The sequence below is a fragment of the Tupaia chinensis genome, unplaced genomic scaffold, assembly GCF_000334495.1.
Source record: "Tupaia chinensis unplaced genomic scaffold, TupChi_1.0 Scaffold000098_1, whole genome shotgun sequence".
Classification (NCBI taxonomy): Eukaryota; Metazoa; Chordata; class Mammalia; order Scandentia; family Tupaiidae; genus Tupaia; species Tupaia belangeri.
The window spans coordinates 1,359,309-1,380,825 of NW_006159560.1; the positions used below are offsets into that span (position 1 = coordinate 1,359,309).

General features: G+C 43.2%; 1 protein-coding gene and 1 pseudogene across 2 annotated transcripts in view; one reads left to right on the forward strand and one right to left on the reverse strand.

Annotated features, from left to right (window-relative positions):
• The window catches only part of ARHGAP10 (Rho GTPase activating protein 10), a 366,526-nt gene that overhangs the window by 292,746 nt on the left and 52,263 nt on the right, over window positions 1-21,517 (reverse strand). The window lies entirely within an intron of this gene.
• LOC106734353 (U1 small nuclear ribonucleoprotein C pseudogene) lies at window positions 3,836-4,314 on the forward strand (annotated as a pseudogene).

Consider the following 21,517-nt stretch of genomic DNA (forward strand, 5'->3'; position numbering starts at 1 on the left):
GTAACAGTCATCTGTGAGCCAAGCGTTTATAAGTAGGTTTTGCTCTTTTTTATAAGAGAGAGAGATTGTTTTTTGACAGACTCTTATGTCGCAACCCTCCTGCCCCCGCCTCCCAGCTAGCTAGGACTGCAGGCAGCGCCACCACACCTGGCCTGTTCAGCCTGGTTGGGAAACTACACCGGGGCCTCCGTGTGGCTCCAGCCTCAAGCAGCCGCATCCTGCTACTCGCACCACTGTGGGGGCCTAGAGCCAGTTACTTTTCAGCCTATTGTAATACCCAAATCTCATCGAATACGAGTTTTCTTATATGAAATGATGGCTGAAAATCCACACTAACTGGCTGAAGTCATAGCTAACAGTGACGGAGAGAAAATCATCCTCACAGTAAATTTCTTCATCAGGCTGAGTATTTTCATTTTAAAAGAAGAGAGCTAAGATATAAAATGTTGCCAGGGGGCGGGGGCTGCTAGATGACTTCTGTCTGCACGCGTGAACTATTAATACAAGTCTCTTACGTCCAGGGCATCATACACATAATCCCATTTCCGGGACGCCCAGAGAACTCAAGGAGGCACTTAAGATCCATTAGCTCTGCAAAATTCATGTTCTCAAAGTTACCCACTATTAAACTACTGATGCCTAATGCTCTCAAGTCGCCTTCTGAAAACAGCTAGAAATCTGTATCAACAGATGTTCATTCTGGGACCAGAGAAAAGCAGCAAAATGGGTCTCAGCAGGAGGAATGAAACACCACGGGCCTCATTTGAATATTGGGAAATCCAAACGTAAAAATCCAGCCCTGTGGTTTTATTTTCAGACTCTAGGATATCTCCACATTCATAAACTCTCACGCTTCAAACTTAGGTCTTAATCACGGCCATTCTGGGAGCTGAACAAGTCAGTATTCCACATTCCAAGGCTGTTCTTCCCCTTAGGCTCCCATGTTAGTATATCTGGGTGTGAGTCTTACAATGACATTTTCTTTTCCTGACTGTTAGGAAATAATCATTCAACCATTTTGTTGTTTCAGACTCAATTATCGTCGGTCAGATAGAAAACATAAGAAAATCATTCCTGGTCTGTAGATGAGCTGTGATTACCTCAGGAATGCTCTCTGACCAGGAAGTCTTTACATATGAATTTTCCAGAAGTCCCTTCTTCTTTCCTTTCTGCAAACCGGTCTGACTCCTCACAGGAAGTCAAAACACAGTGAGTACGGAGCACTGCAGTCAGGACTGGCTGACGAGGCATCTCAGCCAAGGATCGACCTGCAGGCCTTGCAGATTCCTCAACCTCAGGCCTTGCTGAGAGGTAAAGAAGGCTGCTGGTAACTAACCAGAAGCTGCTCAGCCAGTTGCAAAGCTGACTCAACACAGAAAAACCCACTCCTAAGACTATGCCAGTTTCCTATCGATGCCAACACAAGGGGTCTTCAAAATGTTCATGGAAAATGTGTATTATACGGAAATTATACACAGGTTTCCCTTTTTTTGGCACCAAAATAAACCCATTTTAATTTTAATTCCATTCTTCTACAAACTTTTTTTTAAAGAGATTTTTGCCATAGGACGCGTGCCCTTGCCAGACAGAGAGACAGAAAGAGAGAAATCACTCCCTGGGGGGGATGGCCACGCCACAATCCCTTCTCCTTCTCCTCCATTCTCTTCTCAGTACTTTGAACACGCATGCACACACACTCAGCATGAGTTTTAAGCTGCAGGGTATGGGACTCGAACCACAGTTGGCTGCGTGGGAGTTCAGCAATGTAACCATTATGCCATCTGCTGGTCCCATTGTCTACAAACTTTTTGAAGTCCTTGAACACATAAGGCATGGAAAAATGGCACCAGCATTCCATGATAATCTACAACTATCACGTAAGATATAATCATGTTTCTCATGAAATTTACACATAGCTAAACATGCCCAGTACTTGATCTTCCCACTATATTATGCAAACTATAAAAAAAAAAAAAAACCCAGTAAGGATTTTCAGAATCAAGTATTTCCATGCTCACAACCCACACACCCACAGCAATTAAATTCAGTATAGTTCAGGCTTTATAGTACATTTGTTGTACAGCAATATGAGAAATGTCACACTAGCAATAAATGTATTCTCTTCAGGGGCCAGTAGGTGGTGTAGTGATTACGGCACTGGATTTCTACATGGTTGACTGTGGTTTGAGTCCCAGACCCAGCAGCTTGAAACTCACACCAGACGCCTGTATGTGCATGCTCAAAACCCCGAAAGGAGAATGGAAGAGAAGGCACTGCCACATGGCCATCCCCCCAGGGATGATTTCTTACTTTCTCTCTCTTTCTCTCTCCCCTTCTCTCTCTGTCTCTAGCAAGCGCACGAACCCTATAGCAAAAATCTCTCAAAAAAAGAAAGTATTCGCTTCATTCAAATAGTTGACTTCATTGTTCCACACCACGAAGGAAATATTAAGTGGTAAAAATGATTCAGTGACTTTTAAAATACTGTCTGGCTCACAGTCTTTCAAAATGAAAGCAATTCGACTGTCAGAATTTTTCAACTTATATTGGAAATTCAGATTTAAGGGCCAGTCCAGTGGCCTAGCAGTTAAGGCAGCTAGACCCCACGTGACTGGCTGCACAGTTTCAGTCCCAAACCCAGCAACTTGAAAAACGCACTGGGTAGGTGTGTGTTTATGGCCAAAATCTCACAGGGAGGGAGAAATGGAGGAAAAAGGACTGCAGCGACCATGTGCCACCGGGACTGCTTTCTTGCTTTCTCTCTTTGTCTCACTCCAGGGAAAGCATGCACCTTCCAGCAAATTATAACACAAAAAGAAACAAGAAATTCAGATTTAAAGCAGTGTCCAGAGTCTGGCAATATTTATCAAGAACTGTACAATCTGACCTAGCAGTTCTAAGAACTTCACTTCTATGGAAATACTGAGGTAGACACAAAGATTTGTTTATTTGGCTAACATTTACGGTAGCGAATAGGCGGAAAGAAATCGCTAGGTTAGTAATTTCATGCAGTTAATGAAGAAAACGGATAGATTTAGTAGATGAAATATAATTAGCCATTCCCAATACTTAAAGTAAAACATTTAGTATGGCAAAATCATGTGTTTATAAGGACTCTTCTATCCTATTTAAAAAAAGAAAGCAGAACAAAACAGAAAGTCCTAATACGAACACAGTTTAGGGCTTTGGGAAGGAGCTATTTGGGAAATCAAAGCAGCTCCTCAATTTCTTTCTTTAAGTGTGTTTCTTTCATAAGAGAGAGACAGAGAGCCCCAACATGGTCTTGCTTCACCTAGCCTTCCAGCCAGCCAGGAAGCCAGCAGTCCAGCGTCCACACTCGGGGCCTTCCCAGATGGCTCTGGTGCTGCCCTCCTACCAGAGCCCCTGTGGCTGGACCTCGGTTTCTTTTTTAAATGTCTACATTAAACCTGAATAGCCCTAATACACAGGACATTCCTACTTCCTTGTTAGTAGGTTCAATCTCAATGTAAATACGAGCAACATTCCAGTTGGGTCAGAAGTTAAATGGTCACCATACCTACCCTCAATATAAGTCCTAAATAAGGTCCCTAACAGTTACTCTCTACATCCATAGCCTTAGGGCTCCCGCTATCAAAAGCTGGCCCTGAACCTTTCCGCTTCCTGTTCATTCTCTTTGTCTGCAGTTCCTAAAGATGGGAGGTGGAGGACAGAGGTAATCCCACCCAACCCCACCACTGCTCTTTACTCCGCGCTTCCTGGGCTCCAGCTGCTTCTCTGTCCTTAGCCCTGCCCAAGGTCACAGGTCTCACTGTGGAAGATGCTGCTCTCGAAATACAACGGCCTGAGGAGCAACATGCCTAAGTTGTATTGTGACTACTGTGATACATGCCTCAGCCATGATTCTCCATCCGTGAGAGACACACACTGCAGTGACAGGAAACACAAAGAGAATGTGAACGACTACCATCAGAAATGGATGGAAGAGCAGGCTCAGAGCCTGGCTGACAAAACAATCGCTGCCTTTCAACAAGGGAAGAGACCTCCCACTCCATTCTCTGCTCTTCCTCATGTAGGGGCCATGATCCCACCTCCCCCCAGTCTCCCGGGTCCTCCTCGCCCTGGCATGATGCCAGCACCCCATATGGGGGGCCCTCCCATGATACCAATGATGGGCCCTCCTCCTCCTGGGATGATGCCAGTAGGACCTGCTCCTGGAATGAGGCCACCATGGGAGGCCACGTGCCCATGATGCCTGGGCCCCCAATGATGAGACCTCCTGCCTGGCCCATTATGGTGCCCACTCGGCCAGGGATTACTCGGCCAGACAGATAAGGGTGAAGGGAAGCTTCTTTATGTCCGTTTTATATTAACTTGTTCTACTTCAGGAGATCATGGTGCTGTGACTCGGGGTGTTTTCTAACAGCATGTCAAGGAAGACTTCCCCCCTCCTGTTAAAAAAAAATGTTAAATAAGAGTAGTTTTGGAGGAGAGAAGTGAGATGAAAAAGTGCAGTTGTATTGTGAAATGTGAAAATAATAAAACTGTCATCTGTTTTAGTTAAAAAAAAAAAAGATGCTGCTCTCATAACACTACACATCTGCTCGCCCTGCTGTACCCCAAGTTTTGACCCTGCCTTTCTTGTGACTTGCACTGCTCCCCCACGGCTCCAGTCCAGCTTGAGCTACTTGCAGGTTGAGACTGACCTATCATGACTTCCTGCTTCCGTCTCTGACTGATGTGCAAGTGACTTCCCCTTCTCAAGTCCTTCTCCTTGGAGAGTAAAAGGGACCCCCCACTACAGCTAGGCAGGAGGCAGTGATATAGTGAATGCAGCCTGGTTTTGTTCCAGCCGCCTCCTCCTTACAGTCCTCCTTACAGGAGTACAGCTCCAGATGAGACTGAGAGGAGCACAGCATTTCAGCAAATCTACAAACACTGCCCTCTCCACACCTCAGGCCCTACCTACGAGACTCCTCCCTCAGTTATGCCGACATTCTGTTTCATTTTCATGGGGGCTACTCTCACTCCCAGCAACCTGGCCCCATGCACTGGAGGAAGGAGGGTGGGAGAGGAGAGGTAGGAGACTCTGTCACCCAGCTCCACATGCTGCAGCTGAACCTTAGCTCTGACCCAGACAAGACCAATTACTCTCCCTAGTGCACACGTGGCCACAGAAAAGAGCACACGTAATAAATGCAAATGGTAAAGGAGTGATTCACGGGTCGTTTGTAGGTTTTTAATTTTCTCGTTATGTTCTGAACTTTCTAGAATGTGCATGTATTACTTTGAAAATGAGGGACAGGTCAACAGGTGGTGTGGTGGTTGGGGTACTGGACTCCCACCCACATGGCTGACTGCGGTTCAAGTCCCAAACCTGGCGTCTTGCTTTCTCACTTTCTCTCTCTCTCTGTCTATCTCTCTGTCATTGGTCAAATCTTTAATAATAATACATAAAATTAAATAATTATTTTTTAAAAAAATAAAATTAGGGAAAAAACTGAAATATAAACAAACCTAAGTGTCCATAATGATCAGATAATTAGAAATTGATAACTTCCAGAAAAATTAAGGAGATACCCTTTTGGTCATAACTGCCATCTTCCAGTAATTAACCAAAATGACGAACACAAAGGGACAGAGGAGAGGCACTGATATACGTTCTCTGGGCCTTTTAGAAAACATCGAGTTGTTCCTCTGGCAACATACATGTGAATCTACAAGAAAGGTGATACTGTAGACATTAAGGGAATGGTACTATTCAAAAAGGAATTCCCCACAAATGTTACCATGGCAAAACTGGAAGAGTCTACGTTACCCAGCATGCTGTTGGCATTGTAGTGAACAAACAAGTTAAGGGCAAGATTCTTGCCAAGAGAATTAATGTGCATATTGAGCATATTAAGCATTCTAAGAGCAGAGAGAGCTTCCTAAAACGTGTGAAGAAAAATGACCGGAAAATGAAAGAAGCCAAAGAGAAGGGTACCTAAGTTCAATTGAAGCTCTAGCCTGCTCTACACAGAAAAGAACACTGTGAGAACCAATGGAAAGGAGCCTGAGCTACTGGAACCTATTCCCTATGAATTCATGGCATGATGGGTGTTAAAAATAAGCTAATCTGTGGTCTATAAAAAGAATTAAGGAGATAAACTGTGACCCTATATAATTACAGTTGTAGAGCTAGAAGCATAAGTGACTTGGGACAATACTGCCCTGCTTACACTTACATAGAACCATGAGGCTGCATGAGAGAAAATTCCAGGGAAATGGCCAAGGACTTTTTTAAAAATAATATTCTTTCATTTACACTTTAAAATAAGAAGAAAGTAATTTGGGAAACAAGCAATTACATGTTTAGAAACATAAAAAGCTGGGCCCAGCAGTTAGCATAATGGCTATGTTGCTGAACTCCCACAGTCGACCGCAAGTCCCAGATCTGGTGGCTTAAACTCACACCAGGCGCGTGTGCGTGCGGATCCGGAGAGGAGAATGGAGAAGAAGGGATTGTGGCGAGAGGAGAATGGAGAAGAAGGGATTGTGGCGTGGCCATCCCCCCTGGGGGATGATTTCTCACTTTCTGTCTGTCTCTCTCTGTCTTTCTGGTGAGTGCACTACAGCAAAAACCTCTCAAAAAAAATAATAAAAAGAATAAAAGAAAATCTTGGCCATTAGAAAAACAATGAAAAGGTATGGACAATTGTAGGCCTTTTGTTTTAAAAACAGGACAGAGTTCTCCTTCCATCTTACAGGTTGGCAGGGGAAAAAGAGTCAAATTCTAAGAAGAAAGGTGAAGCCAAGAAGGCTGATACCAGTAACCAAGTTAAAAAGGGTGACCCCCAAGGCTAAAAGCTCAAGGGGAAGCCCTATCATAGGTGAAATTCTAAGGAATCAGCGATACTCCTGATCTGCCATGTATTCCAGGAAGCTCATGCTCTAGAGGAAGTTCTCAGCCACTAGATCCAGGGTTGAAAAGGAAATGAAGAAGGCTCTTGCCACTGTCACAAAACCAGATGGTGACAAAAATGGTGGTATCCAGGTGATTCTACCTCACAAAATGGCTAGGTACTCTCCTACTGAAGATGAGCCTCCAAAGCTGTTGAGCCACTGCAAAAAAACCCTGCAGTCGGCAGGTGAGGAGGTCACGAGCCAACATCGCTCCCAGGAGCATGCTGATCATCCTCCCGGATGCTGCAGAGGTAAGAGGGTGGTCTCCCTGAGCAGTTGAGCAGTGGTTTGATGACTGTCACTAGACCTGTGATCCTCAACAAGGTTCCACTGTGTAGGACACACCAGAAATCTGTCACTGCCACCTCCATGAAAATTGATATTTGCGATGTAAACATCCCAAAAGACCTTGCTGATGCATGTTTCAAGCAGCAGCAGCTGCACAAGCCTAGACAGCAGGAAAGTGAGATTTTCACTACAGAGAAAGGGAAATATGAGTTTACAGAGCTGCACATGGCTGATCAGAAAGCTGTGGACTCGCAAATTTTACCAGAAATCAAAGCTGCTCTTCGGCTCCAGGGCTACCTTATGAATCATGTTTACCCCCTAGAAATGGAGCATATCCTTATAAATTGGTGTTCTAAATTTCTTACAAAAATCTAATTAAATAACTGATACATAGGGTTTTTTCTTAAAAAAAAAAAAGAAAAAGAAAAGAAGAAAGAAAGAAAGAAAGAAAAAGGGTCGGCCTGGTGGCATAGCGGTTAAGGTAGCTAGATCCCACATGGTCAACTTCAGTTTGAGTCCTGACCCTGAGGTTTGAAAAGCACACTGGGTTCGTGTGCAGTCAAGCCCAAAATCTCAGGAGGAGAGTGAAGGAGAAAAGGCAGGGTGGCATTGCCACCTCCTGGGACGTGAATTCTCACTTCATCTATGTGTCTCTCTGTCTCTTCATCTCTCTCTAGCGAGCACAAGCACCCTATAGCAAACTGAAAAAAAGAAAGAAAACAGAACAATAATCCCTTCATAAAATAATTTAATCTCAGTTTAAAAAGAACTGATCATTCTACCCAAAAGCAACTCCTGGCCTTTTTTCCCCTTTATGTTAACCTGATGGCCACTCTCCAGGCTCCCAAACTGAGGGAAATGTAGGGGTATCTTGGCCTTCTTCCCCCTTCTTACCTCGCCCCCCGCCCCCAGCACCAACCAACCAGCCTTCCAATTCTTTGTCCAGCATGCACTTCTGGGATAATCCACCCACCCTGCCCTACAGCTGGTCTGACCTCCTCTGGCCCCTTCCCCAATGCTCCCAAATTAATACAAGAAGATGCAAATCATTTTCCCCTAATCCACATTTGTGCATGGCTTCCCACTGCTTATAACGGAGTGTCAGCTCCTCAGGGGAGTGTTCAAGAAGTCCTCAAGGCTGCTGATTTGCACAAGGCCAGGAAGCAGAACACATAGACAGTGTACAGTACACATGAGTGGACAGGAATATAGTAAACACAGCAGGTGGCATGGTGGTTAAAGGCTCTGGACTCCCACATGGCTGACCACGGTTCAAGTCCTGGACCTCGTGGTTTGCTTTCTCACTCCCCCCGATCCTTCATCTCTGTGATCAAATTGGAAAATAATAACAATAAAGTTAAAATAAAAATAATTCTTAAAAAGAAAAAAGAACACAGGACATTCACACACAAGCAGACAAATACAGGGCACATACCTAAGTAGACAAAGCAAAGGACATGTGTGAACGGAGGGCCTCAGAGTGGGGTGGCACGGATGTTTCCTTGCCACATCTGTGGTGACATGACTCCCCCCAGCCACCACCTACATGCTCCCCGGCAGCAGGGATTCTCAAGGCAGCCCTTGGGCCAGTGGCATCAACAGCACCTGGGTCCTTGTCAGCAATGCACAATCTACGGCCCCGTGCAGACCTGCTGACTCGGGGACACTGAGGCGGGGCCCAACAGTTGACTCTGATCCACGGTAAAGCTGAGAACCCCAACCCTACAAGAACATTCCAAATCTACCAAATCTTGCCAGCCCCAGTCTATGTGCTTCCTCCTTGCCATCTACCTAAATCCTACCCACTCTTCTAAAGCACGGATCAAGTTGTTTTCCACTATAAACCTCTACTCATCACTCTAAGTGTTCTTACCATCTTTTACACTCCAACAGAACTCATTCTCTGGGCCACTCACTCAATGCTTACTACAATGACAATGGGGCAAGAAGCTGACAATACTGCAAACCTCTGGGGCAAGAATTACAGACTTCACAACGTATGATGATTTTGATCAGGGCTGTGTGTTAAGAAAGATTCTGATACTATATATGCTCAGATAGGAATTTTTTGGGGGGGTTTTTTTTTTTGGTTTTTGGTTTTTTGTTTGCTAGAGGAAACATGTGTTCACAGGAGAGAGAAAAAAGAGAAGGAAAGAGAACTCCTCCATGAAATCTGTCACACCACCAACCCTTCTTCCATTTCTCTTTTCAAGATTTTTGGGCACACATGCACATGCACCCACCGTGTTTCTCACACCACTGGGTCCAGGACTCAAGCACACATTTAGCTATGTGGGGTCTAGTCACCTTAACCACCATGGCCCAGAAGTCAACATTTCAATTAGCAATGTTCCTGAGTTCACTAGGAAGAAGAGGGACAGCACAACAGTGTACTGTACTTCTCACTCCTGCTGCTCCGGGGTTTCAAGATAAACAGAAAAGGGAAAGGAATGGCACAGACACAGAACAGGCTAGAGTTCACAGAACTTAAAAAAAAAAATCATTTATTTATGCACATATTTATTTGTCATGGTTTTCAAGCCGCCCAATCTAGGACTCAGCCATGTGGGAATCTAGCACCTTAACCACCATGCCACCTGCTGGCCCTGAACTTCTAACCACCTTTTGTACACTGGCATGCAGCCTGTCTTCAAAAGACTCTGAAAGAATGCAACCCAGACCGTCAGCAGATCTCAGAACCTTGGCCCCAGGTTAAAGAGGTATAGCACATTATAAACACAATGCATGTCTGGTTTTCTCCAGGATCCCACAGTCCCACTGTACCAGGTAACTGAGGAACAAAGAGACCTGTTTCCAGCCATGAATGTCAACACCTGGGGCCAGAGAGCAGCACAGCAATAATGCTGAGCTCTGCGACAGGGAGGGCTAGGCTCACGTTCCAAGTCCTCCCTGAGCACCCCAGGCATGGCATGCCCATGATTTGGGCTGATCAGAGGAGGAGAAGGATGTAAAGACCCTGTCTGAGGTATCTCTATCTAATGGAACAAATAAATGAATAAATCTTTTCTAAAAGAATTGTTTAATTGTGTTTATTATTATTGTTATTATTATTATTATTTTAATTGGTTATAGGGCATGTGCACTCATGAGCAAGAAAAAGAGAGGGAAGGTGATAAAGCAAGCCACCAGGTCTGGGACTTGAACTGTGTTCAGCCATGTGAAAGTCTAGCACCTTAACCACCACGCCATCTGCTGGCTCCCATGAATAAACTTAAAAAAAAAAAAAGGAATGGAAACATCTGTCGTATGACAACTCATCTCTGTAAGTCAAAGAAATTAACCAAAATAAAAGCCTTAGATGCAAAAGACATGACTCCATCTACACCAAGTCACTCTGCTCCTCTTGGTGCCAGAGTTGTCATTTCTTTATTTTTTTTAATAATTATTTATTTTTTATTTTCTTTATTCATTCATTTATTTTATTTTGACCAGAGAGAGACAGAGAGAGAGAGAGAAAGTGAGAAAGCAAGCCACCAGGTCCAGGACTCGAACCGTGGTTGACCATGTGGGAGTGTCCAGCGCCTTAACCACCATGCCGCCTGCTGGTCCCCAGAGTTGTCATTTCTATCAGGCTTTTCCCTGTCACAGACCTCCGCACTTCCTATCTCACTTCTGTCCCTGCCTCGGCTATAAGCGAGGAGAAGGCAGGACACTAGACTTGTGCTGACACTCCCGTCATCTAGTTTTATGACACACACAGACTGGTAGCAGTAACCACGCACTGGCTGGAATCACAAAGGCCCTCTCTAGTTTTAAGATTCCAATTCTCCAGACATTTTTCCACCTTTAGAAAATGTGTCTTATTTTTAGAAACTTAGGTTTTTTAATTGTTTTTATTTACTCATTCATTCATTCATTCATTTTAATTTGACCAGAGAGAGACAGAAAGAGAGGAAAAGTGAGAAACCAAGCCACCAGGCCCAGGACCCCAACTGTAGTCAGCCATGTGGAAGTCCAGTGTCTTAACCACCATGCCACCTGCCAGCCCCATAATTTAGGTTACTAAAACATAAATTGATACTATAATAAAAAACATGATGTACACCTTCATGCATGTTATTGAAAGTAGTAAAATCAGACCACAATCCCCAAACTCCTCTCAATTTATACTGTTTCTTAGAGAAGCAAACTACCCCTACTAGAGGCCTCTAAAGACGCTGCTGGAAATGACACACACATGAATCACCCCTGAAGCGCAGTGTGATTCATAGTTAGGGATCTGCGGGCCTGACAGGAAGCTTCTATCTCCAAGTCTTAGGTTCAACACGAGGCCAAGTTTCTAAAACACACCCTAGCCAGATGACTCTATCCAGCCACACAGATCTTAATTCAATTGACAAAGCAAGAAAACCAAATTTCCTAATGATGAAAGGATACAGATCTGTAGCTGAAACCGAAGTCTGGCATCTCCATCTTAAAACAGTTTAATAAATACTAGTGCTGTCCATTTGCATTCCTGAAGAAGAAAACTGACTCTGACAGCTAGAGACGCATCACAGTACTTCCTGCTGCCAAGTCAAGCCCAGACACAGTCATTCTGGACGGCTCGGTGATGAACACAGCCAAACGCATACCTCCAGAGCTCGATGTGACTGCAGGCCACTAGGAGGGAAAGACTCACTCTCTTCTAACAGAGATCCCACCTCAAAGCTTTCCCCATCACACCACCACACTTTGGGAAGTGCTCAAAACTTTGCAGAATTGGAATGAATCACATGACATCATTTAGTCTCACCATGTACAAGGGCAATTCTCAGCTCTCCGCAAGGCCCAATGCACTGAGCTCTGGACATTACTGAGGAGAGGCAGCTGCTTCCTATCAAACATTACCCAACACAGCAACACAGCTCCTAGCCAACTTGCATTAAACAGACATGCAGAGAGAGCTGGAGATTTTTCTGTGCACATTAATCAAATGTTGTAGAACAATGAATGACTCCATTCATGACATCTGCAAAAGGACAATGTTGACACGAGCGGGTTGCATCTGTTGGCCACTGGTAGGTCTGCAGTAGTAAATGTACCAGCAACAAGTGAATTGACGTGCAGAGACCATAGGGACCAGAAGTGGTCATTTACATATCTGTATAAATCACAAAAATTCTACAGCTGGAAAGCTGTGGACACTAACTTTAAAGAGCCTGGATTCAAATCTGGGCTTTATGCCCTGTGGGGTTACACTCAACTCACTTAACCTCTTTACGCCTCAGTTTCCTGCTGTATATAAAATAGAGGTATCCTTGAAACAAAGACCAAATACTATATGAGGCTTCAAAAGCTTTATGAAAAAATAAAAATACAAATTTATTTTGGTACAAAAAGCTACTAAAATCCATGCATAATTTTTTCATAGTATGTATTTTCCAAAAACTTTTTGAAGACTCCCCTCACCTCCTATGATCAGCTAGTTCAATACCTATTGCACATCTTCTCGGTGTAAATAAGTATAAAGGAACTTCAAAACATTTGTGGAAAGAGAGAATTAAAGTACAAGTTTATTTGGGAGCAAAAATTTTGAAATCCATGAATAGTTTTCTTCATACTACATATTTTCTATGCACTTTCTTTTTTAATTGCCAAAGGACTTATACACTTGCAAGAGACAAAACATCCCCCAATGGGACATATGGTCACACTACAATCCTATTTCCTCCATTTCTCAGTCCCATCAGAATTTTAAGCATGTGTGCATACACACCCAGCATGTACTTCTTAAACTGTTGTGGCCGGGATTTGAACCTTGGTCAGTCATGTGGATCCAGTTCCCATTCACAGCACTCCACAGCTACATATGCTTCATATTATCATCACCATTCTTAGAGTGTGCCACTATCCAGGTATACTGCATTTTACAGTTTTACACCACAGCCTTGTGGAGGACAAACTAGAACTCCCATGACACAGGGGCAGAAGCTAAGACTGTGAATTCCTTATTTTACAAATTGTACATTCCCAATCTGAATACCCGAAATCCAAAGTGCTTCAAAATTCAAAACTTTTCAAGCACCAGGGTCATACCAAGAGTGGAAGATTTCACACCTGCCTTCTGTGATGGCTGCAGTCCAACACTGCAGTACAAAAACACTGTGAAATTACTTTCAGGTTATGTCAAAGGTATACAGGAAGCATACATTCATTTTATTATTAGACTTGGGTCCTAAAACCAAGATACCTCATTACGTATATGCAATGATTCCAGAATCAAAGAAGAAAGGACACCCCAAATCTGAAATACTTCTGGTCCCAAGCATTTCAGGTAAAGGTTACTCAACCTGTAGTGACACAGTGAGTGAGCGACTACGAATTCCAACCCAGGTCGGCCTGCCCACAGAGCCTGTGATCACTCCTATCACCATCCTGCCTACGGGTGAACCAGACAGAGACAAAGGCCAAGAGTACTGACAGTCACCGCCCTTCCGCTACCACGCCAGGTTACCATAAACTAATTCAACACAGCTCAGTCCACGGCTCAGTCCACGGCTCAGCCCAGGCCTTTGGTGCAGCTCTGCAGAAAGGTCTGAACTGTTATTGGTTCTGCAGGCCAGGCCTCAGACAGTGGGTATTGCTCTCTATCTCAAACCTCTCAGCTCCACCCAGGCAGAGAAGCCATCCCTGTCAGCCTGAGCCCGAGGCATAACAGCAAACAGCAGGCCCTCACCCAAAGCCCCTTCTATTTCTACACTGGAGCCTGGCCAGAAAGAGGGGTTAGGCTTTAGACCTGGATTCCAGGAGTGGGGATGCCAATAGCAGTTGAAGACCACCAAGGGGGGAGTTAGCAGAAAACAGCAGGGCAAGGGCTGGGTGTCGGCTCCGCTGGGGCTCAGTGAAGGACAGAATGTTTATCTTATCTATCGCTGCTGCCTCTGCCAGCGAGCCCAAGGGGAAAACAAAGCACACCAAGTGGCTGGGTAAAAGGGTTATGTGAGTATGATACAATCTTGTACAATGCACGAGAAGCACAATAACTCCTGGGTGGTCACCATCTCACAAATAAAACAAAGTCATAGAAAAGAAAGGGGCTGAGCCTTAAAGGTTAAAAGTAAATAAATAAATATGTATGTTACAGAAAGAAAACTAGAGGGGAAAGATTAACTTAGATCTCAAAATCACCCTTCGATAACTCTCATCCTAATGACACTTTAACTCCTACAGACATGGCCCAGGTCGCGTTGTGCACCTACGCTCTCTCACACGCTAACCGAACCCGTCCAGCAACGTCAAAACAATCCTGCCGAGCAGATTCCACCAAGAATAAGAATTCATACTTACCCAGCCTGAGGATCCTTTCAGTTGAGGAGAACCCAAGGACAAATTAGGTCAGGAATGGAGAGCACATGGAACTAGTTATCAACCTGGTCCAACCAGGGTCAAATATAGGAATTCAACACACACCGAGAAGATAATGATAGTCAGCACTCGCACAGGCTGTGTGCCAGGCCCTATCCTAAACGCCTCCCATGTAGGAAGGCATTTCATCCTCACAACACCCCTCTCTGCAGGCTGTTATTATCCCTGTGCGACAAAGGGAACTGGGCAGAGAGAGGCAGGCAGGTAACCTGGCCCGGATGGAGTGGCAGACCAGGTGGGACTCACCCACGCAGGGAGGTTCTCGAGTCTATGCCACGAGACGGATGCTGCTTCTCAAATGGCTGCAAAACCTATTTCAGGCTCTGCTCTAGAATTGAGGATAAGCAACTGAGGAAGGCAAATAACCAGCAAGGAGACTCCCAGTAGTTCTAAATTGTCCTTGGTTTCAGAACAGTTTCCGCTCTTACTGCGTTCACTCACGTTCTGAAGACCAGAGGTCAAGAATTAAGAAGCTTCTTCTTTCTTCTTCTTACCCCTAGAGATTCCCTATCATTTAAAACCTTTTATTTTTAAGAATTACTTTACTTTTTTTTTAATTCGACAAACAGAAAAAGTGTGGAAGCAAGCTTCCGGGTCCAGGACTCGAACTACAATCAGTCATGTGGCAGTCCAGAACTTTAACCACCACACCACTTATCAGCCCCTAAAACCTGTATTATAGAGGTTCTTTTTTTTTTTTCCTATTCATGAGAGAGTACATGCATGCACGTGAGGGAAGCACCTCAGCAGGGCTGCATCACATCATAATCCTCCCACAGTCCTCCAGCTTATCAGGCTGTTGGGGGCATCCACAGCTGGTGAGCGTCCATATCGACTGAGGATCTGAACACACAGACAGCCACATGGCTTCCCGCAGTGAAGGACAGCACTGTCTGAGACACTGAGGCTAGGCTAAGATGCCATGCTTTTTCAGTCTGTTTTAAACTTCAACCGTGAAAAACGGGTAACATCATAGCAACCCTGTAAACCACATACTAAAAATGTTATGTAAGTTGCATGGGGGCCAGCAAGTGGCATGGCGGTTACGGTGCTCAACTCCCACAGAGTCGACCATGGCTCCAGTCCTGAACTCGGAGACTTGAAACTCACACTGGACGCGTGTTATGTGCACACCCGAAGTCCCAAGAGGAGAATGGAGGAGAAGGGATTGAGACTTGGCCATCCCCCTCCCCCCGCCAGGGAATGATTTCTCACTTTCCCTTCTCTCTGTCTCTCCAGCGAATGCACAAGCCCTATAGCAAAAATCTCTCTCTTAAAAAAAAAAAAAAATCTGTTTCCAATGTCATCATTCAGAATATAAGGTTCATGCCCACACAGGGATCTGAGCTGACTCCTCATACAAACTTTGATTGGGCAGTTGGAATCTAACATGCAAAGCGTTCCACAGTCCCCCTCTACTATGGAAGGCATCATTCCAAGGCTGCTATCCAAGAACTACACGTAACATCTCTTCCCAAGGAGTATGTGGGATGCAGTAGAATTCAAACTTATAACAAACTGCCTAGAATTCCCACAAAGCTTTGTAAAGGGTTTAAAAGAAATAAGTAGTAATAAACATGGGCTTCAAAACGTTTGTGGAAAATGGAGTTAAAGTACAAGTTTACTTTTGGTGCAAAAAAAAAAAATCATTGAAATCTATGCAGAGTTTTCTCATAATACACATTTTTCATAAACTTTTCAAAGACTCCACCATCTCTTCTACATATAAATTAAGATTCATGAAAGTAAGGTCTCTCACACACAATATAAAATAAAAAATGCAGTTTGGAGAGAAAACCTGTTACTTTACATATTTTCAAACAACTCTATCAAGACAACATATTTTAACAGTTCTCTAATATAAAAGTTCCTTTCCATCAACAACAAATAAAACCACAGAGAAATTCAGAAGACGTTTACCCAAAATACTTGGCACATAAATTCTTTGGAACACTCAACTCCAGAATGCAGGAGTTCTGTGAAAATCTTTCCTAGTAAATTCCAAAGGGTTCCATCTAACTGCCTATATGTATTGCCTTTGGAATTCTAATCAGTTCCGCCCACCCATGACTCAAACTGAAATATTAAGATCTGAACAGCTGCGCTCATCCACCACACCAAGAATAGCTTTCAGGAAACCAAGCTCCAGTTGGAAAACTACATTTAGTAACCCCTCTCAACTTGAGGGAATGCCACGGGAAACTGCTCCGTGTTAGTAACGAAAGTGACTGTAACAGCTTTGTAATAACATTTCAAAAGCACATATTTTACCCTAACAGTAAACAAGTTAAATGGTTTTGTGGCCATGTCTGCCCTTAGATTTTAAACTCCTCTGTTTTCATTTGGAATTCTCTGGATGATAAACAATAGCTAATGCCCTGTCAAACATTATCCTTCACGGGAACATTCTTAGAGGAATTACAGCTCTCTCCCTGTGAGGCACCAGTCACGTGGTACGAGCCTGAGCTAAACGATAAGCAATCAGCCTGTGCTCACTTTTCTTTCATGCTGCTTTCTCACTCGCCTCTCCCACCTTGCCATAACCTTCTGATCGGGTGTGGAGAACTAAGGTGGTGGGGGTGAGGGAGATGCCAAAAGAGAGAAAGAACACAGAGCATGTCTTCAAAACACAGGTCAAGAAATCTGAAGTGTCCCCTGGCAGATCCACACCACTGCCAGGTGGATACACCAGAAGAATCTAGAGGGAGAGAGAGAGTCCAGGTCCCTGCTGGTCCCTGAAGTCACAGACATTCCTGCCATCTGGAAGGAATGTGAAGCACAGCTTAGTTTAAAAATGGAGGCTACGTGCCCTAGTGGACAGACAGCAGAACCGGAGAGAATGTTCCAGGACAAGCCTCAAGCAGCCTCCAAGCAAGTTACTCATTTGGTAATGGAGGAGAAGGGATTATGGAGTGACCAACCTCATGGAGATCCATGGAGAATGCTTTCTCACTTTCTCTTGCTTTCTCATCCCATTCACCCCACCCCCTCTAGCTTACACATCCTCTAGCAAATTTAAGGGGAAAAAAAAAAAGTTCATCAAGTTAAAATGAGGTCATTGCCTTAGGCCTTAATCCAATGGGACTAGTCTCTTTAGAATAAGAGATTAGGTCATAGGCACAGAAGTCAGACTTTACAAAGACAGGCATCTGAACGCCAAGGGAAGAGGCCTCAGAGGAAACCAACCCTGCCAACGGCTTGATCTGACATTTGAAAAGTCCAGAATGGAGAAAAAATAAGGCTTTGTTGTTCAAGCCACGCAGTGTTTGGTACTTAGTTATGGCTACCCTAGCAGACTAATACAGCTACTATATAGGGGGAAAAAAAAATGGAGGCTCCAAGAGGCTAAGGAACTTGATCAAAATCACAGAGCTAGTTAGTACATACATGGCAGAGTTGGAATATAAATCTAGGTCAAAAGACAAACTATTCTTACCAAGTTAAGTACAAAGTAAGTGTTCCATAAATACTGGCTACATTTTCAATTATACCACTTGACTATCAGTTAAAGACCAGATACAGTGATACAGCCATAAAACAACCTGGTAAGAGCTATAATTCCTAAATACAGTGATAGACATATACTATCGTATCAGCGACTCTACAGAATGACTTTTTCTTCCTACTTTTCTCAGGCCCTTATGTTGCAATCTAGAACATAAACATGAAAAAAAAATAAAAAATAAAACAGTTTTCAGATTTTTTTTTTTTAGATTTACTATAAGATGTGTGTACTCACCATAGAGAGAGAGAGAAAGTGAGAAAGCACCCCCCCCCCAGGAAGATGGCCATGCCACAACCCCTTCTCCTCTATTGTCCTCTGAAGATTTTGGACACACATACACACACACAGACACGCCCATCCAGTGTGATTCTGAAGCTGCCACCTCCAGTACTCAATCGTGGTTAGCCATATGGGATTCAGTGCCTCAACCACCAGAGCACCTGCTAACCCCCAGCCATTGGTTTTTTAGTCAGAATATAAAAAAATAAGATAAACAGGCTCTGTGAGAGCATCCAACAATTTCTTCTAATCAAATATGATCAGGAACTTTGGGGCAGTATCCCCAGCAGAAAAAAATATATGTATCACCCAATTTCCAAATAATTAAAAGACAATGCCATTAAAGCTATATTGAATATAATTTCATCTTTGATGATTCAAGAGGATTTCGTGGCTCCTCAGGGTACTCATTATATGACTATTAATCATCACTGTAGAAAGAACCTGTTAACATATGGAGGTTCCAGGGAAACAATGTCAGCTAAAAGGGAAATGACTGTCTGAAAAAGAAACACAGTTCAAAGAGTCTGTGATGCATGGTTTATTCTTAATGTTTGTAATGTGATTTAAACCACACAGGACAGAGAAATACAAGAACCTCAGATGCCTATCAAATCTGAACTTACAGCGTTTTGTCTTAAGTTCACAATTATGAGCCATAATAAATACTTTCATTTTTCCTTCTTCCCTAAGAACATTTACTGAGGGATTTCTCTAAAGAGCAGGAAATACTTAGAGTATTTCAGTGCTACCTGAAAGTGTTGGGTTGTCAGAAAAGTCATGACACATTTTTCATAGAAAAACACAGAAAAAAATAAGTGTGACTTTTCCAACAGCCCAATGTTACCCATTTCTTGAGAGCAACAAGGATTTCATACTACACTATTTTCTACCATTTTTTAAATGTTATTTATTGTTATTACTATTTGTGTGTGTGTGTGTGTGTGTGTGTGTGTGTATTTTTAATCTGACCAGAGAGCGACAGAGACAGAGAAAGAGTGAGAAAGCAAACTGCCAGGTCTGGGACTCTAACCACAGTCAACCATGTGGGAGTCCAGTGCCTCAACCACCACACCACCTGCCAGCTCCAATTTTCTCCCATTTCTCAGTACTTAAATATTTCATCAAAAACATAAAAAAAGGTATCACCCGATACATTCGGTTTCTACAGTTTCTATCATCCATTGCTATCCAAAAACAGCAAAAATATCATGATTCTGAAAAACAGACAATTTGATAGAAAAAAATCTAAAACTGAATGATTTTATGTTGTATTTTGCCAAAGTCTCTGGTTCCTGACAAAATTTAGTTAGTAAAAATCGTTACATCCCAATCTTTAATTACTTTTTCTTTTTTAATTAGAGGAACTGCTATGATAGAAACAAGAGATTTGGCAGGTAAAATATTAACAAACCTTTAAGTGGATATTAACAGTGGATTCTTCAGGGCTATCTGACAGTAGGTTTACAATGTTTCCAGACACTCAAAACCACTAGTTACGTTCTTATCTAGAAGTGCTTTACAACGTAATAAAGCAATAGAAGCACTTTTATGCTCTACTGGCTCTGAGATTAATTCAGCCTAAAATCTGGCTGTAGCAATAGTGGGTAGGGTAGGGACCAGCAAGAGGAATTTGCAGGGAAGAGCCCAAGGATAAAAAAGATGTCACCTATAGTACAAATGTACAGGGAAAGCCACTTCCACCATCTAAGTCAGAAAACAGATGTGACCCTCTCAAACAGTCAGGAACTAAGACACAGGCCAAGCAGTTACAGGGTGTAGCTGATTCCGTCCATGTTTGATACGTGACCTAACCAATCAAATGTCTGGAAGTCATCCTAAAATAGCCAATTAAAAAATAAAATTCTCAGGCTCAACAGATGGCACAGCAGTTAATCACTGGACTCCCACTTGGCAGACCACAATTTGAGTCCCGGACCCAGCGGCTTGAAACTCACAACGGACACACGTGCAAGCATGCCCAAGATCCTGGGAGGAGAATGGAGGAGAAGGGATTACAATGTGGCTACCCTCTGGAAGGTGATTTCTCACTCTCTGCCTCACTGTCTCTGTCTCTCTCCCTCCAGCAAGTGTACGCACCCTAAGGCAAAAACCTCTAGAAAATAAATAAATAAAATTTTTAAATAAAAAACATAATTTCCCATGTCCTAAGACCTTTACCACTGCGGAATGGAGTGGGTGACAGGAGAGTACCCCTTTCCTATATAAATATATATACATGTATATATTCCGTGTAATACGCTTCAGGATTCCATAACTTTGCGTAACGGGACTTTAAAGAGGTCATGAAAAAAATGGAATTAAAATACAAGTTTATTGAGGCCAACAATTGGCACGGTGGCTAAGGAGCTGGACTCCCACATGGCCAACCACGGTTCAAGTTCCAGACCTGGTAGCTGCTTTCTCACTTTCCATTTCTGTCTCCTCTGTCTCTCTCTGGTCAAAAAAAAAAAAATTTTTTTTTTTTTTGAGAGGTTTTTGCTATAGGGCGCATGCGTTTGCCAGAAAGACAGAGAGAGACAGAGACAAAAAGCGAGAAATCACCCCGCAGGGGGATGGCCACATTGTAATCCCTTCTCCATTCTCCTCTTGGGATCTTGGGCATGCTTGCACACACACCCAGCGTGAGTTTAAGCCACAGGGTCCAGGACTCAAACCACAGTCGGCTACATGAGAGTTCAGTGACATAGCTATTATGCTAACTGCTGGTCCCCCTCTGGTCAAATATTTTTAAAATAATAATAAAAAATAAAATTAAATGAATGAATAAATCTTTTAAACAAGTACAAGTTTGGGACTGGCAGACAGCGTGGTGGTTAAGGCTCATGGCCAACCATAGTTTGAGTCAAGGCTTGCTTTTTCTCACTTTCCCTCTCTCTCTCTCTCTGTCTCTTTGGTCAAATGAAGAATAATCACAAATCAAACTTTTTAAATATTCATTAAAAAGCAAAAACAAAACAAAATTCCTTGAAATCCACGGATCATTTTTCATAAGACACACTTTCCAAACACACCTTAGATCTTTCTCCCTTCTTACATAAAGTGCCCTATTATTTAAGACCCAATTCCCTTGATCATTCAACTATAATATTCCCTGGCCTTCCACTACCATTAGGGTTATTTTCACATATG